Raw genomic sequence first — 19,151 nt, forward strand, 5'->3', positions numbered from 1 at the left:
GCTTCGCCTTCCGGTGTCCCCTCCCACTCCCCGCCCCGCCCCTCTCGTGCTACGTGCCTCCTCAACCCGCCCCCTTCCGGTACCCTGGACCTGCGGGAGGGAGAGATGCTTCCCGGAGCTCCTCTCCACAGGCTTCCATCAAGCGCGTGCGTTCCCCGCGCTTTTCTGCTGTTCCTGAGGCTCTGCACCTGGTAGCCTAGATGAGCCTGCTTGTTTCAGCCAGCACTAGCTGGTTACCTGACCTTGTGCAGATGATTTCAATCCCTGAAAAAAAGGCAGAAAGTCGTGCGCAGAATGACCAGATAAACCACTCTCCAGGCTCTCACGGTTTAGGTGGGGACATGTAAAATACAAAAGCATCTTTGCCCCCTCAGATGATTTTTTTTTTTCATTGTAGAATGAGGAAGAGCATTTCCTCTCGGGACTCATCCTATAAGAGCAGAATGCTCTGGGACAGCCCTACCATCAGAGCAGAACAGATGGCTGCAGCCGTTGTAATAGGAGGGTGTGCGGCAAGGCTATGTGCTGCTATGAAATAACTCATTTCTTGGGCACTGAAAGAGCTGGTAAGATTATTTATTGAGTTGCATAAAGTTAGTAGAAAAGACTCAGCTTCTGAAGGACTGGTGGTGTTTCCTGTATCAAATGGAAGTTTTAGGGGGATGGCTTACTCCCTAATCCTAGGGAGGCAGGGACAGGCCTATGCAAAATGCTACCTCAAAAACTAAACAGACAAAATAATAAAACTAATAAATAAAAAACAATGACTTGCCCCCACCTTGTGTCCAAGTATTTTACCAAATAGATTTTTAGTCCTATCCATGAGGCAATGATAAATATTTAGAACAGGGCAGTCAAAAGAATAATCAAGCAGGGGGCTGGAGAGATGGCTCAGCGGTTAAGAGAACTGACTGCTCTTCCAGAGGTCATGAGTTCAATTCCCAGTGACCACATGGTGTCTTACAACCACCCGTAACAAGATCTAATGCCCTCTTCCGGTCTGCAAGGACACATGCAGGCAGAATACTATATACACAATAAATAAATATTAAAAAAAAAAAAGAATAATCAAGTAAACAAAGGCCCAACCAGTTTAATGTCTGGCCAAGACCACAAAAAAATCACCTTGGCTTTGGCATTTCTTGATACTGTATTTTGCCACTTACCATTTGAGTTCATCCTGGTAGTATTATATACATCTTTGTTTTATTCTATTTTATTATGTGTATGGATGTTTCACCTGCATATATGTTTGTATATCATATGGTTGCCTGGTGCCAGAGAGGGGTGTTGGATCCCCTGAAACTGGAGTTACAGTATGTGCCACCACCTGGGTCCTAGTGATTGAATCTAGGGCCTCTGGAAGAGCAACCGGTGCTCTTAACCACTGAGCCATCTCTCCTCCCTCTCCTATTATGTACCTTAATTTTGCATTTTAGCTTTGAATTTCTGAACCCCATAAGTAACTTGAACATGGGGCAAACATTATCTGTTTCCTCCTTATTTATAACCAGAGAAAGAACATACTGCTGAACTGAGAGAAGGAAAGCTAATATACTCACTTTTGCCACACAGAGTGGACATGAAGCCTGTGATGAGCACATCTTTGGAAACTTTAACTGACATATTTATATTAGCATTTATACCTTTGTTAGCCTATGCTTATAGTGAGCCTAAAAATAATATTTTCCAACCAGGAATAGTGGCACACACCTTTTTAGACACATACCTTTACAGGCACATACCTCCCAGCACTCAAGAGGCTGAGGTAGGAGGGCAACCTGGGCTACATAGGAGACTGAACCCCCTCCAAAAAAGGGGAGGGGCTTCCAGAATTAGTATTTGTGCCATTAGATCCAGCTATAATCCTAACTACTCAATGGAAGAATTGTTAATAAATCTATACTAATTTATTTTCCAATATGAATTGTAAGGATAAATCGAGACAATAGAAAAGCAAAAATAATTAAAATTCAATTGCAATAAGGTACAGTTTGTATAAGCCTATAATAACACTGGTAAGAGAATGTCCCACAGTGATGTAGCAATGTTTTCTGAAAATTAAGAAAGGGAGATTTAGGGAAAACAAAGCTCTCCACTTTTCATACCATCTCTTAGGCAGCTGAGGCAGGAGAATCACAAGTTCCAGGCCAACTTGTACTCCTTACATACAACCAACAAACAGATGGGTGAAGGTGGAGTCCAGTGATAGACTGCCTGCCTGCCACGTATGAGGCCCATGATTCTATCACCACTACAACAGGCTGCTCTTCTAGATGACCTGAGTTCAACTCCCAGCACCTACATGAGGGTTTACAACTGTTTGTAACTCCCTCTCCTGGCCTCTGTGGGCACCAGGCATGAATATGGTTCAAAGACATACATACTGGCAAAAAAACAAAAACAAAAACAAAAAATACACTTAAAATTTAAAAAAAAAAGTTTGACAGGTGTAGTGGGGCAACATTTAATCCCAGCACTCTGGGAGGTAGAGGCAAGAAGGTCATTGTGAGTTCAAGGCAAGAGCCAAGGCTTAGTAGTGAGACCCTGTTGCAAAGCAAAGCAAAACAATAACAGTAATAATAAATAAAACAATCAATCTTTTTATTTTGGAAAGACATAATGTAGGGTAAAAGGGTGAGCCAAAGAAACACACTCTGGCTCTGAAACCAGAGCCAGTTAAAGAAGCACACTTTAGCCCTGAAACCAGAGCCAAAGAAACACACTCTGCCCCTGACTAACTCAGTACAAAAGTCAACCAATCCCTGAGCAGGAAAACCAACCAATCCCTGAGCATGAAACCAGCCAATCCCTGAGCATCAAATCCAGCCAATCTCTGAGCTTGTCCAAGCTAAGGGATTGAAATCCAAACAATTCCCACCCTTAAAATCTTTACCCTGGAAAACCGCTGCCCTTAAGAAGTCCTATATAAGCCCTGTGCATGTTCAGTTTGCTGCTGCTTTTTTTCACCCCAGCAGAGGCAGCCACCCTCCTGGATTCCTCCCACTGAATAAATCTCTTGAATGAGGTTTGGGTGAGACCTTCTTTTGCCAGAATGGAGCAAGCAGGAGCAGAGAAGTAGCGTCTTTTGCCTGAGCAGACAAGAACCGAGCAGAATGGAAAAGGGCAGAACAGAACTGTAATATTTTCACTGGTGAAACCTTCCCCTAGCAGAGCAGAGTTGTTACACTCTGGGGGACCTGAGCAGAACTGTAACAACTTTGCTGGAGAAACCCTCCCCTGCTGGAGAAGAGCTGTAATGTAACTTTCCCTGGAGCAGGACTGCTATGCTTATGGTGACTTTGTGATACTCCTTGGCTCCCGACTACCAGGATCCCTTTCCATCAGAGTTGCAATGCTTACACATCCCCCTAGAATTTCATTTCTCAGAGATATGTTTTATTTGCCCCTCTTCCATTCCTTATTTTCCATAAAACTTTTATTTGTCTTGCCAATTCAGAAGCAGTATTTATAGATTTGAACCTAACCATGTGTCTTAGGTTTTTTGGGTTTTTGTTTTGTTTTGTTTTGTTGGTTTTTTGGTTTTTGGTTTTTGGTTTTGGTTTTTGGTTTTTTGGTTTTGTTTGTTTGTTTTGGTTTTGGTTTTTTGTTTTTGTTTTTGAGACAGGGTTTCTCTGTATAGCTTAGGAGCCTTTCTTGGAAATCACTCTGTAGCCCAGGCTGGCCTTGAACTCACAGAGATCAGCCTGCCTCTGTCTCCTGAGTGCTGGGATTAAAGGCATGCACCACCACCGCCTGGCCCTTAGTTTGAGTTTCTATTGCTGTGAAAAGACACCATGACCACAGCAACTCTTATAAGGAATACATTCAATTGAATGGTGGCTGGCAGTTTCAGAGGTTCAGTGTAAGCAATGTTGCAACTCTGGAGGAAAGGTATCCTGACTGTTTGGGGAGTCAGGCAACACCTTGATCTGCTAGGACAGCTCTGACAACTGGGACAACTGAGCTGCAGTGGGACAGCTCAGCCCTGGAAGGAAAGGTATCCTGGATACTTCGAGCTGCTAGGACAGCTTTCTGGCTCTAATTCTAAGGCCTGGGTATATTTCTTTCACTAGCTCTGATTCTAGTGATAAAGTATGTTTCTTTGGCACTGGTTTCAGAGGAAGGGCATGTTTCTTTGGTTCTGGGTTTGGGGATAAAGTGTTCCTTTCTCTGATTCAGGTCCCAGATCTAGGCTGTGTTTTTTTCACTGGTTCTAGGTTCCAGGGTCAGGGTAGATTTCTTTAGCTGGCCCCCTTTCCCTACATCCAGTCCATTATCATCATTGCGGAGATCATGGTGGCATGCAGACAGATGTGGTGATGGAGGAATAGCTGAAAGTCCTACATCTTGCAGGCAACAGGAAGTCGACTTACTGTCACATGAAGGAAACTTGAACGAAAGAGACCTCAGAGCCATCCCCCACACTGACACACTTCCTCCAACAAGGCCACATCTCCTAATAGTGCTGCTTCCTTTGGGGGCAATTTTCTTTCAAACCACCACATCCCATACCCTGAACATCAAAGGCTTATAGCCATATCTAAATGTAAAAAAATGCATTCAGTCCAACTTCAAAAGTTCCTATAGTCTATAACAGTCTCAAACTTCTTTCAGAGTTCAAAGTATCTTCTGAGATACATGGCAATCTCTTAACTGTAATCCCTCTGTAAAAATCAAAATAAAAAAATCATATACTTCCAACATATAATGGCACAGGATATGCTTTACCATTCCAAAACACAGGAAAGGGAACACAACAAGGAAATACTGGACAAAAGCCAGACCAAAACGCAAAAACTCTAAACTCTGCATCTCCATGTCTGATGTCAAAATGCTCTTCAGATCTCCAACTCCATTCAGCTTTGTTGACTGCAACACACTCCTTTCTCTTGGGCTGTTTCCACTCCCTGTTAACAGCTCTCCTCAGCAGCTATCCCAAAACTCTGGCATCTCTAACAGCTTGGGTTCTCTGAGGCAATCCAGGCTTCAACTTCTCAGCTTCACTCAATGGCCTCTCTACTGGGCCTCCATTCAGGGACACTTCTGACATACACACACCTGGGTTCATCCCATAACCCCTTTCTTCTATCCTTAATTCTAACGCCAGAACCATGTGGCAGAAGCTGCCACATTCTGCCACTTGCTGGGGCTGGAACATGGCCCCCTCATTCAATTACATCTTCACCAGCTTTTTGTCATTCACTGCCTCGACTGTCCTAAAACTTGCTCTGTAGACCAGGGGCTGGCTTCACACTCAGAGATCTGCCAGCCTCTGCCTTCCCAGCACTGAGATGAAAGGTGTGTGCCACCACACCTGGCCCTAAGCTTTTCTTCAGTTTCTTTTCAAAAGTTGGAAACTTAGCCGGGTGGGATCTTGTCCTGAGGTCACCACTCCCTTTATTCCATTTCTTAATCTATTTATCTCCTTAACTATAGAATTTAGCTCTATTCCACTTCCTGGTGCTCTTCTCAAAAATTTCATTTTGTAATTTACCCTGCTCAGATTGTTCCTCTTCATTATAAATTTCCATTAGAGTTACCAATAAAAAAAAACCACATGACAGAATTTATACTAGGCTGTTTTGAGATTTCCTCTGCCAATAGAATTAATCCAAAACTCTTCGCTTTAGCCTCAGGCATACTCTTCAGACAAGCCCAAAGTTCTTCACCAAAATATCACAAAAATGATCTCTAGGCAACATACTAAAATTCTTCTCTGAAACCTCTTGAGTGAGTCCACACAGTTCAAATCATTATCAGCACCACTGTCTTCCATGCTCCTACTAGTATGACCCATTAAGCAGTGCTTCAAGCATTCCACTGCTTTCCAAACCCAAAGTACCAAAGTCCAAATTCCTCCAAACAAACACATGGTCAGGCCTATCATAGCAGTACCCAACTCGTGGTACCAACTTCTTGATGGGAGAATTCCCACAGAGCTACAACTGTTTTGACTCCAGAGTGTTAGCACCTTGCTTTGATCTGCCTTTTGTGATTGCTACCTCCTGTCTCCTTACCTTCTGTTTGAAGTCTTATCTGAGAGTTTTCCTAGGGGGTCAAGGCAAACTTAGTTTAAGAACAACACAGAACACTGTGGTATTCTTTTGATGAGAATTTGTGTTTGGCATTGTTCCGCTGGGGAACTTATAATACGAAGCTTTGTTATACGGAATTGACTTGCTGAAGGTGTGAATTGTTTAACAATAAAAGGGCCCTTTGCTAAGCTACGGTGGACCAGTCCCTAGAGATGAATCCCCCTACAGCTGGGAAAGGCCAAAGATTCATCCTCGAGGTGCCTCTGTCTCTTGATTCCACAGCCCCACGTGAACCTACACCCACATCCGATATAAAACAACTTCTTAGTTTGGGTTTCTATTGCTGTGAAAAGATACCATGACCACACCAACTCTTTCTCTCTCTCTCTCTCTCTCTCTCTCTCTCTCTCTCTCTCTCTCTCTCTCTTTGGTTGTTTTCGAGACAGGGTTTCTCTGTGTAGTTTTGGTGCCTGTCCTGGATCTCGCTCTGTAGACCAGGTTGGCCTCGAACTCACAGAGATCCACCTGCCTCTGCCTCCTGAGTGCTGGGATCAAAGGCGTGCGCCTCTACAGCTAGGCCACACCAACTCTTATAAGGAAAACATTTAATTGAAGTGGTGGTTTACAGTTTCAGAGGTTCAGTCCATTATCACAGCAGAGAGCATGGTGGCCTACAGACAGACGTGGTGCTTGAGTAGCTGAGAGTCCTACATCTTGTAGACAGTAGGAAGTCCACTGACAGTCACACTGAGGGAAGTTTGAGCAAAAGAGACTTCAAAGTCCTCCTCCCCAACAGTGACACACTTCCTCCAACAAGTCCATGCCTGCTAACAGTGTCACTCTCTTTGGGGATCATTTTCTTTCAAACCACCAACTACACCATGGAATTATTATATTTGAGATAACTAAAAAAATGTCACTTTAAGCTGAGCATGCTTTAATCCCAGCACTCAGGAGGCAGACACAGGCAGATTTCGAGTTTGAGGCCAGCCTGTTCTACAGAGCGAGTTCCAGGACTGCCAGGGTGCATAAAGAATCCCTGTTAGGGAACACCACTGTAAGTGTCAACAAGATAACTCAGCACCTTCCCGCATAGAATTGAGCAGGGACTCATAAAAGCTGCAAGTAAAACTGGGCGTTATTGCACATGCCTTGAACCCTAGAACTTGGGAGGCAGAGGCAGGAGTATCTCTATGAGTTAGTAAAAATCCAGCCTGGTCTACACTGTGTAACTATAGCTTAAAAAAAAGAAAAGAAAAGAAAAGAAAAAGAAAAATGGAAGGAAGGAAAGAAAGAAAGCTTCAGGTATAAGTGGTAAAACAACTAGACCAATAAAATAGGAACAAAAAAGCTAATTTTTATTTGTTTTTTAATGCATGCAAGTGTTTTACATTGCCTGCATACATGTCTTTATACCACTTGTGTGGCTGGTACCCTCAAAGGCTAGATAGAGAGGGCTTTGGATCCCCTGAAACTGTAGTTACAGACAATTGTGAGGTACTATGTAGGCATTGGGAATCAAATCTGGGTCCTCTGCAAGAGCATCCAGTGCTCTTAACAACTGAGCCATCTCTCCAGCCCTGATGCTTAAGTGTTAAAGTGGATTTTTTTATTTCATCAAAATTGGCCAGACCTTGCCTCTCTTGAAAAATGTGAAGATCTTATATATGCATTGTCTGGCAACTGTCAGGTCCCTGCAGGGATGATTAGACTGCAGCCACATAATTAATGTTAATTGCTTGTTAATACTGAACAAATTAATTTACCAAAAGATGTAAATGCTGGTTGCATCTACCCTGGATATTTTGTTATGATGCTAGAAGTCTGTTTGTCAGTACTCTAAAGACTTTGTTGAGAGAGGGTGGGAGAACTAGAAAAATAAGAAGTCAAAACAAAATAGAGACTCCTTGGGAACATGTACAAGATCCTTGATTCAATGTACTCCCTACCCCAAGGAAAGCCAAACAACTAATAAGAACACTGTGGGGAATGAAACCAAGTGGAGCTTCACCTAAGGATTTTAGAAATTGTACTCTCCTGTACTTCTATAGCATAGGATATCTCTTCAGATACTTGAGAAGAAAGTTATCATGAAAGTGAAGAGCTGAGCAATAGACCTCAGATAGTGCAATAGTATCAATGAGAATGGCCCAAATAGGTTCATATACTCAGTGCTAGGCCCCTAGTTGATGGAACTGTTTTGGGACGGATTAGAAAGTGCAGCATTGTTGAAGGAGGTATGCCAACGTGCATTATCAAAATGTAAGTTCTTAGTTACTGCTCCAGTGCCATGCCTGGCTGCCTGGCTGCTGCCATGCTCCCCACAATGATGGTCATGGACTCATCCTTTGAAACAGTAAGCAAGCCCCCAGTGAAATGATATTTTTTTATAAGTTGCCTTGGTCAAGGTGTCTCTTCATAGCAATAGAATAGTAACCAAGACAGATAGTATGAAACTGTTTCTATAGTCAACATATACACATAATTGCTTTTTTAGTTATTGTAAAAAGCAATGGGTTTCATTATGGCATTTCCATACATATATATCATTAAATTTGGGGGGGTTGTTTTGTTCATTTGGGGGTTTGTTTTTTGTTTGATTTTTTTTTTTTGAGACAGAGTCTCTTTATGTAATTCTGGCTTTCCTGGAACTCCCTATGTAGATCAGGCTGGTCTCAAACTCACAGAGACCCTCCTGCCTCTGTCTCCTGAATGCTGGGAAATAAAGGCATGTGGAAACATGCTCTGCTAAATTTTGTTCTTATTCAACACCCCATTGGCCTTCCCCATACCCTTTCTTCTCTGATTGGTTCCCTTCCTCTTGCCATTTAGAATATTTTTGAAATAATTCATAGTTTCTAACTAATTATGGTGGTTTGAAAGAAAATGGCCCCCAAAGGGAGTGGCACTATTAGGAGGTGTGGCTTTATTGGAATAGCTATGGCCTTGTTGGAGGAAGTATGTCAGTATGGAGGCAGGCTTTGAGGTCTCAAATATGCTCAGGCCACACCCAGTGTCTCAGACCACTTCCTGTTGCCTGTGAGTCAAGATGTAAGAACCTCAGCTCCTTCCCTAGCACCATGTCTGCCTGCACACTGCCATGCTTCCTGCCATGACAATAATGGACTGAACCTCTGAACTGTAAGTGAGTTGCTGTAGTCCTAGTGTCTCTTCATAGCAATAGAAACCCTAAGACAATAATTAATCTAATCAATTAATATGCAGCCTTGTCTGGCCTAGAACTTGCTATGTAGACCAGGTTGGCCTGGAACTCACAGAGATTCATTCATTCTGGGACTAAAGGCATATGCCACTCCACCCAGCTAAAATTAATGTTTGAGGGGCTTATATTTTCCTTCAAATTATAATCAGATTTCAGTAGCTTTATTTTTGTTGTTTGTGGGACTGAAATGAATACATTATGTTTTGCCATTAGGGCCTCTTGAAGTCCCTTAGGAGAGCAGTGAGTAGTTGCTGACTGTCTGACACGCTCTACTTGACGCTTTCCTTCTTCCCTTTCTGGTATCACCTCCCACTTTGAAGTTCTACTTTAAATTCTTTTTGTGATTATTATCAGGCAGCCAGATGTGGCACAGGCCTCTAATCCCAGCATTCAGGAGGCTGGGTAGGAAAATATTTACAATTTGGAGGTCAACCTGGTCTACAAAGTGAGAACCTGTCTCATAAAAACAAGCTAGGAAAATGGATCAGTCAATAAGTACTTGCCACACAGGCATGAAGAACTGAGTACTTGGATCGCCAGAATTCATATAAAAAACAAAATATGATAGTATGTATCTGTAAACTAAGCACTATAGAGGCAGAGACAGAAGCCTTGGGTCTTGCAGGCCAGCCAGTCTGGCTGAAATGGTGAGGAATTCCAGTTTCAGCAAGAGAGGGTGTAGTGAGATTTTCCTCTGGCTGCCAGCCAGCTCCCAAATCATGACATGGAGACTTATTATTAATTGTGAAACCTTGGCCTATAGCTTAGTCTTATTTCTAACTAGTTCTTATAACTTAAATTAACTCATATCTATTAATCTATGTCCTGCCATGTGGCTTGTGGCTGTTACCTCTCCTCCTGCATGTCCTACTTCCTTTGCATCTGGCTGGTAACTCTGCCCTTCTTCCCAGTGTCCTCTGTGTCCCAAAAATCCTGCCTACCTATTGACCATTCAGCTTTTTATTAAACCAATCTGAGTGACACATCTTCACAGTGCACAAAAAGATTATTGCACAACATGAGGGAGACACCCAGCACTGATCTCTGGCTTGTACACACATACACACACACACACACACACACACACACACACACACACACACAAAGGGATATATACACACACTACACATCACAATGACAAAGTTGACTAAATGAAGGTGTGCAAGCAAGTTCTAGATCCCCTGTGGCAACTGAGCTTGTGACTCTAATATAAATGGTTCTCCATTCGCCTCATCCATCATAATTTTATTTTTAGAGCTTTTGGAAATTAGCCTCTTTTAAATCATGCCACATTCATTAAAGCTTTAAAGTGGATGTCTGTATCAGAATAAATTCAGTGAATTATTTGAAAAATAATATTTCCTGTAATCTCAGGAGGAATTCTGAGAGAATGACATTCTTCCTACAGGTTAGCAACCTACAGGGCATGGAAAAGAAAAGGAAATTAACATGCTGATTTTCATAAGAAAGAGAAAAATACACAACCTGTGAAACATTCTTGAAAGCAGTCAAAGGAAAGGGGATGGGTCCCTACATAGGCATTCATAAAACAAGACATTCTCTGTTGTAGAATATCAGTTGAAGATGTGTTACATTTGTTTATGTTGTGGAACATTTGTTTAATGATGCAAAGATGTATTACATTCTTTTTGTTGCATTTGTTTAACTCTGTGAAGCTGTGTTACTGTGCCTGTCTAAAACACCTGGTTAGTCTAATAAAGAGCTGAACGGCCAATAGCTGGGCAGAAGAATGGAAAGGCAAGGCTGGCAGGCAGAGAGAATAAATGGGAGGAGAAATCTTAGAGGAGAAGAAAGGAAGCAAGAGAAAGGAGGAGAGGAGAACAGTAGGGGCCAGCCACCCAACTACACAGCAAGCCATAGATTAGGAAGTAAAGGAAGATATATAGAATAGAGAAAGACAAAAGCCCGGAGATAAAAGGTATATGGGATAATTTAAGTTAAGAAAATGAGGCTAGAAATAAGCCAAGCTAAGGCAGGGCATTTATAAGTAAGAAAAGGTCTCCCTATGTGATTATTTGGGAGCTGGGTATTGGGCCCCACAAAGAACAAAGAGTGAAATAAAACAAATTCAACAATACCCTGTGGTGGTTTGAATGAGATACTCCTCATAGGCTTATTTATTTGAATATTTGGTTCCCAGTTGGTGGACTGTTTAGTAAGGATAAGGAAATGTGGCTTTATTGGAGGAAGTGTGTTACTGGGGGTGGGCTTTGAGATTTCAAAAGCCCATGCCAGGCCTACCAAGTCTCTCTTTCTCTGCTTGCTTCCTGTGGATAAAATGTAAGCTCTTGCCAAGTGTGGTGGTGCATACCTTTAATCCCAGCACTTGGAAAAGCAGAGACAGCAAATCTCTGTGAGTTCAAGGTCTACATCATGAGTTCTAAGACAGCTACAGCTATGTAGAGAGACCCTGTCTCAAAAAAAAAAAAAGATGTAAGTTCTCAGCTACTGATGCAGCATCATGCCTTGCTTCCTGCCACAATGGTAAGTTGCCTTGGTCATGGTGTCTCTTCATAGCAACAGAAAAGTAATTAAGAGAGCTCCCATCTTAGAAGATTGCTGATCTCCGCTCATATGGTTCATGCTGCTGAAGCTGCCTGGGCTTCTTTCTGTACACATGTCCAAGGAGACAAAACAGATGTTGCTGCTAGTAGGAATACACAGGACTCTAGGCCAATGCTGGAGTAGCATTTTCTCCAGGACAATTGCTTTTGGTATCCCTACCTACTTAACTGTCACTGTATTAGTCACTTTAAGTTGCTATGACAAAATACCTGATATCAATCTGGAAGGATTTAATGTTTGTTTTGGCTCACAATTTCAGAGGTTCCCTTCCACAGACCACTGGCTCTGTTGCTGTGTCTGCTGGGCCTGTGGGGATTGCAGGGCAGGGCTTCTTACTTCATGGCAGCCAGGAAGCCCATTATGAGAGAGGGCAAGGACAAGGACAAGATCCAACCATGAAAGCCAGGGAGCTGGCATGCTCCTATCACCTCAGCACTCCAGAGACAGAAGAAGCAAAAGGATCCCAGGTGTCATAAGTCCAGAGGTCTTTGGGCTCACAGATAAGCACACAGGGTTAATTCTACAAAGGAAGTGATACATAACCTGTTATCTACCCAGAAGGTAGCCTGGTACCTTGGCACTACTTGGTCAAGACCATGCCAGATCCTCTCCCAGACCCTTATCATGAGCTTGTTTTTCTTAGTCAATCTATAGAATCCATCCTTATGGAAGATGTCACAGGTAGTCAGACTATAGAACCCATCCTTACAGAAGATGCCACATGTAGTCAGTTATAGAACCCATCCTTATGGAAGATGTCACAGGTAATCAGTCTATAGAACCCATCTTTGTGGAAGGTGCCACATGTAGCCAGTCTACAGAATCCATCCTTACAGAAGATGTCACAGGTAGTCAGTCTATAGAACCCATCTTTATGGAAAGTGCCACATGTAGCCAGTCTACAGAACCCATCCTTACAGAAGGTGCCACATGTACTTTTCAAAGACCCTCGATGTAGTCAAGTTCAATATTTTGTACTTTATTGTACACATGGGATTGAGTTAATTATCACCAGCAAAGTTTTTCCCAACTCGTGCTGTGCTTAAATGTGTCTAAAGTAAACTACTCAGGATCAGACTCCTGAAGTTTAAACCAACACCAGCTACTTAGTTCTGTTGAACCGAACTACATTCTTGCATTCCTTGGATTGTTATTCTGCTGGCTATGATTGTAACAGAGACCCTGAAAACCAGAAGTCTGAGGCTACTCTTGTTTATGCAGTTATTACCAGACCATCAGGCTGTGCTGTATACAGAGACACAGTCTCAAAAATAAAAAGAGAAAGCACGAAAGCTACACCTTAAAGATCTACTTCTTCCAAGTGGCCCTACCTCCTAATAGCCCATCCAGCTGCAAAATCATCCCTTGATTAACCCATCAAGTTAGCATCCTAATAACTGAATTACTTCTCAATAGTCCCACCAGCTGAGGGCCAAACCTCCAACACATGAGCCTTTGGGGACATTGTATACTCAAACTATAATGGTTCTCAATTCCAAAGTATCTTTTCAAGTCATAGTACTACTGCTTCTTCACAGCAGCCTTTGTGGTGTTTGTTTGATGTTTAAACAACATTTAGAGGTGAGAGGGCCAGTGAGACAGCTCAATGGGTTAAAGAAAAGGCTGTGGAATATTCCTTTACACTGTGTGACTATATGTCGCTATGGTTGGGTTTATAAAGAAGTTGACTGGCCAATAGCTGGACAGGATAAGGTTAGGACGGAGAACCAGAATAAGGACAGTGGGAAGAAGAAAGGCGAAGTGAGAGGAATCACCAGCAAGACAGGAAAAGGAAACAGGATGTGCAAGATTAAAAAGAGGTAATGCCATGTGGCAGAATGTAGATTCATATAAATGGGTTAATTTAAGTGGTAAGAGTTAGCTAGTAACAAGCCTGAGCTATTGGCCAAGCATTTATAATTAATATTAAGTCTCTGTATTGGTTATTTGGGAACTGGCAGGTGGGAAAGAAAAGTCTGCCTACAAAAGGCACTTCCCACACAAGTCTAACAGCCCAAGCTCAGTCCCTGGGACCCACATAAAGCTGGAGGAGAATTGTTCTCTGACCTCCTCATGCACACCATGGTATGCATATACTCACACATCATATGTACATACAATACTACTTTAAAATTTTTTTAACTAACATTTGGCACCAGGAAGAAGCACAGTTGCAGAGTGCTTGCCTCACATTCTTGAAGCCTGGGTCCACTCTCCAGCACCACCAAAAAAAACAACAAAAAAGAGAATTTCTTGGAGCTGACCAGATGACTCAGTGGGCAGAGGCACTTGCTGCCAATCTGGGTGATTTGAGTTCAATCTCTAAGACACACATGGTAGAAAGAGAAGACCAACTTGCACAAGTTGTCCTCTGACCTCCACACACTTTCCACAATGTGCATGCCCACACATGCACATAAAATAAATATGTAATAAACAAGCTAAATTTAGAGGTGACATAGAGTCTCATGCTATAGCCCAGGCTTGGCTGTCTCATTCTTGTAATAACAACACTTGAGAGCCTGAGGCAGGACTATCACAACACATTTAAGTCCAAGCTGGGCTTCCTAATGAGATTCTGTCTCAAATCTGTTCCCCCAAACAATAATCATTTGCAGACGTTCTTCTTCAGACACGTTAAAAGTAAGAAGACCCCAAGGGAGGAGAATCTGCCTAAGTACCCCAGTCTTGTTCCGTCATCAGTGCAGGAAGAGAGCAGAACACAGATACCTACAGCAAACACTGAAAAGGCTAAGCACCAGGATTACCAAGAGGGTTTCACTGTTAGTCCCTGCCTCTGGACTCCACTGGACTGGGTGGGAACATGCATGTCTAACAAGTTCCCAGGTGCTGTTAATAGTATAGGTCCAGGGACCAAACTTTGACAGTTACCAGACCCAATAATCAGAATCACATGTGAGGTTCAAAAAGCCCAAAAGTTGCTGGATATGGTGACCAAGCCTTTAATCACAGCACTGGGATGTTGCAGGGTATTTGATCACACTGTGAATCCTGAGATTGCATTATTTACTGGAAAAACCTGTTTCTAGTTGGTATGGCTCAGCCCTAGCACATGCCTTTAATCCAAGAGCTTTCTGCTTGAATATTGTAAACAGGATTAAATAAAGTCTACCATAGGTCAAGAGAACAAGCAACCAGTTGACAGGAAGTCAATATAGGATTATTAAGAAAAAAACATAGAAAGCAAGAGGCAGTCAGGAGGACCAATGGAGAGACACAGGAAGTAGAAAGGAGGGACATTCAGTGGGAGGAGTCTTGTATGAGAGGGCAGGAGAGAGGAGCGGTTTCTGGGACATTGTGGAGGAGGAAGGTCAGCTGGGTGCTTTCTCTGCCTCTCTGAACTAGCAAGATTTCACCCCAGCATCTGGCTCCTAAGTCTTTATTGGTAAAATCAAATGATTGAGGTTTAGTCAAAAACAACCCTGGGAGGCAAAGGCAAGTGGATCTCTGTGAATTCGAGGCCAGGAGGACTGCCACAAGTTTGAGGCAAGCCCAGCCAGAGCTATATAGAGAAACCCTGTCTGGAAGGTGGGGGTAGGGGGCATGCATGATCCACAAAGGAAGGGAGAGAAAAAAGCAGCCTTAACCTGTAATCCAGTCCTTAGGAAGTTGAGCCTGAGTCAATAGTAAGGGTTTCAAGGCTACTAAAGCTTGTCAGATGGACTCATTTAGACCCACAGAACATTTGCAGGATTCAAACATGAACTCTCTTGTAGTATGTTTAATTCTTTAAATTTAATTCCTGATATTGATATTCTTTGGAGAATAACTGCTTTGGTATCTTAGATACATAAAAATGAGCACTTTTGCAAAGGAAGTTCTTAACAATTCTAATAGACAAATAAGGAGACTCTGGGATAGTCATGTGAGTCATCAGAGCGCTACCACAGCTACAACATGAAAACATAAAACTGGACTAATAAATGAAGCAATCATCAACGTGTCAAGTTTATTCCTTAGAAATTGGTTGTTATTTATCTAAATCTAATGGTATAACCAGATTGGTAGTTCATATGTTTATCAAAACTAAATATTTAAGCAAGGCATAGTGGAACAAACCTGTGAGCCCACCCTTCAGGCAACCAAGGCAAAAATATTGCTATAAGTTCAAGGCCAGCATGTGCTACATGGTAAGTTCGAGGTAACCTGGGTGCTGTGGAATGTTCTGTATGGCAAATGTGTTGCTAATTAGTGAATAAATAAAATACTGATTGGCCATTGGCTAGGCAGGAAGTGTAGGCGGGACAAGGAGGAGAATAAAGCTGGGAAGTGGAAGGCTGAGTCAGAGAGACGCTGCCAGCCGCCACGATGAGAAACAATGTGAAGATACCGGTAAGCCACGAGCCATGTGGCAAGGTATAGATTAATGGAAATGGATTAATTTAAGCTATAAGAACAGTTAGCAAGAAGCCTGCCACGGCCATACAGTTTGTAACCAGTATAGGTCTCTGTGTTTACTTGGTCGGGTCTGAGTGGCTGTGGGACTGGCAGGTGACAGAGATTTGTCCTGACTGTGGGCCAGGCAGGAAAACTCCAACTACACCTGGGCTATGAAATAAGATGCTTTTTAAAACAAGAACAAAAATTAATAGCTTTCCCCAGGTGATATAACTTCTCCAACATTCTCCATATACTGTTGTTGCTTTGTTTATTTGTTTTTAAGATATTTTAATTGGAGGGGTGGATTTTTCGAGACAGGGTTTCTCTGGGTAGCCTTAACTGTACTGGAACTCACTCTGTAGACTAGGCTGGCCTCAAACTCACAGAGATCCGCCTGCCTCTACCTCCTGAGTGTTGGGATCAAAGGCGTGCGTAACCACAACCTGGCTGATTTTTTTTAACTATTATTTTCTGTGTATGGATGTTTTGCCTGCATGTATGTCTGTGCACCATGTGCATGCCTGGTGTCCTCAGAATTCAGAAAATGGTGTCTGATCCCCTGGAAGTGTAGTTACAGATAGTTGTGAATTGCCATGTGTACACTTGGAATCAAATCTGGGTCCTCTAGAAAAGCATTGTGCTCTTAACCTTTGAGTCATCTCCCCAGTCTTGTTTTGATTTTTTTGTTTGTTTTTTGGTTTTTGAGACAGGATTACTCTGTGTGGTCCTGGATGTCATGGAACTCACTTTGTAGACCTGGCTGGCCTTGAACTTAGAGTTCCTTCTGCCTCTGCCTCTGCCTCTGCCTCTGCCTCTGCCTCTGCCTCTGCCTCTGCCTCTGCCTCCTGAGTGCAGGGACTAAAGGCATGCACCACCATGCCTAGCTTGTTTTGATTTTTTTTTTTAAGATTTACTTATTTATTTTATGTATATGAGTGCTCAGTCTGAATGTATGGCTTTTTGCCAGAAGAGGGCATCAGATCCCACTATAGATGACTGTGAGCCACCATGTGGGTGCTGGGAATTGAACTCAGGACCTCTGGAAGGGCAGCCTTTGCTGACATATTGTTTGTAATCTAGGAAATAAAGCTTGCCTGAAGATCAGAGGACAGAGCTAGCCACAGAGCCATAGAGGTCAGGCAGTGGTGGCACACATCTTTAATCCTAGCACCCAGGAGGCAGAGTCAGAGATCCGTCTGAATTTCTGTGAGTTTAAGGCCACACTGGGCTATACGAGTTAATCCAGTATAAAAGAGAAACAGAGCCAGGCAGTGGTGGCTCACACCATTAATTCCAGCACTAGGAAGGTTGAGACAGGAAGTGATATGGCTGAACAGAGAAATGAATATAAGGCAGGGGGAGACAGGAACTTGCTCTCTTTCGGGCTGAGGAGTTGGTGAGGTAAGAGATGGCGTCTATGGCTTGCTCTGCTTCTCTGATCTTTCAGCTTTCACCCTGATATTTGGCTCTGGATTTTTATTGTAAGACCATTTAGGATTCATGGAACAGCAGCCAATGCTCTTAACCACTGAGCCATCTCTCCAGCCTCTTGTTTTGATTTTTTAAGGCACTATGTACTCCTCCTCAGCCTGGAAGTCAATATGTAGTCCATGCTAGCCTTGAACATGTGGAGATCCTCCTGCCTCTGCCTCCTGGGTGTTAGGATCACAGATGTTCAACACCACGCCCACTTTATATGTAGGTTTTTACAACCTACTTTTCTTCATAATTAGTTAATAAATACTGAATGCAGAAAAACATTGTTCTTCTACTTTGGGTGTTTTGTTAAAAAGGAAACCAGGTTGCCTTTCAATTATATTCTCCAACTTTAAATTATGAATTAGATAACATAGGTGATTTCATCTTTTCTTTTTTTCCTGTAATGTCCTCTCTGTTGTAGGTCAGACTTCTTACCAATAAACTCCTGAATTCTGCCCACTCTGCTTACTAAAATGAACTATCAAGCTTTGGCTTGTTGTAGACAAATGAAGAAAAAGTAGTTTAACTTTGGTTTTACCTTATGGTTCATTTGGAGAAGTTGGTTATTGTAATTTGTAGAGTAGTATTTAATTTCATATCTCTGAAATTGAATCATAGTAAGTTGTTAATGAACCAAATGGAAGAACACAGCAGATTTATTGATAAAATAGGAAATAGAATTTTGTCATACTACGCTTGAGTAGAGAAAAAGCAGCAGTAATATGAAAAGAAGCTTAACTGGAAATATTGTGAAAGTATTTTCAACTTTATATGTTAAGTGGAGGAGACACTTTGATTGCTAAGTAGATAATAGAGAATGCCAAAGTAGTAAGCCTGGTTAAAATCTGTTCAAACAATTTACAAATTGCTTATGTCCTAATATTGTAGCACTCCTTATTGGTACATTTAGTAGTGAGAGAATTCAAGTTTTAATAAATGACAGTTAAGTGAATGATTTGAGTTAGTTATTCAAAATTTTCAATTTATATTTCATCTTTGTAGCCACAGACTGTACAAATACAGTCCCCAGAATAGTATTCTTCCACTGCTTGACAGTAAATGAATGGCACCCAACGGGTTGGCAAGAGTTTCCACCTAAAACCTATGAAAAAAGATTCTAAAATAGAGCTAAAAACAGCTTCCTAGTGTCTCTCTCAAGTTAGCGGCAGCCTGCCGGTTTGAGCTACTATGGCGGGTTCCTGGCTTGACCTGCAGTATGGCGGGAATGAGGCATCTACATTATGCTGCATGGTGGATTTAGCCTTTGCTAGTACAAAAAAGAGGTTTCTGGGCTACATGCTGCTTTGATAGAAGCATAGAACCACTGTTTCTAAGAGTTGCTGGCTCCCAGAGCTGGTGGTAAATGTACCACCGCCATGTTGGGAAACTGAGGTGGGCAGAGCCACCAGCCAAAGCTGCTATTT

This window comes from Peromyscus californicus, unplaced genomic scaffold (assembly GCF_007827085.1).
Source record: "Peromyscus californicus insignis strain IS unplaced genomic scaffold, ASM782708v3 Scaffold_6__1_contigs__length_162567912, whole genome shotgun sequence".
Lineage (NCBI taxonomy): Eukaryota > Metazoa > Chordata > Mammalia > Rodentia > Cricetidae > Peromyscus > Peromyscus californicus.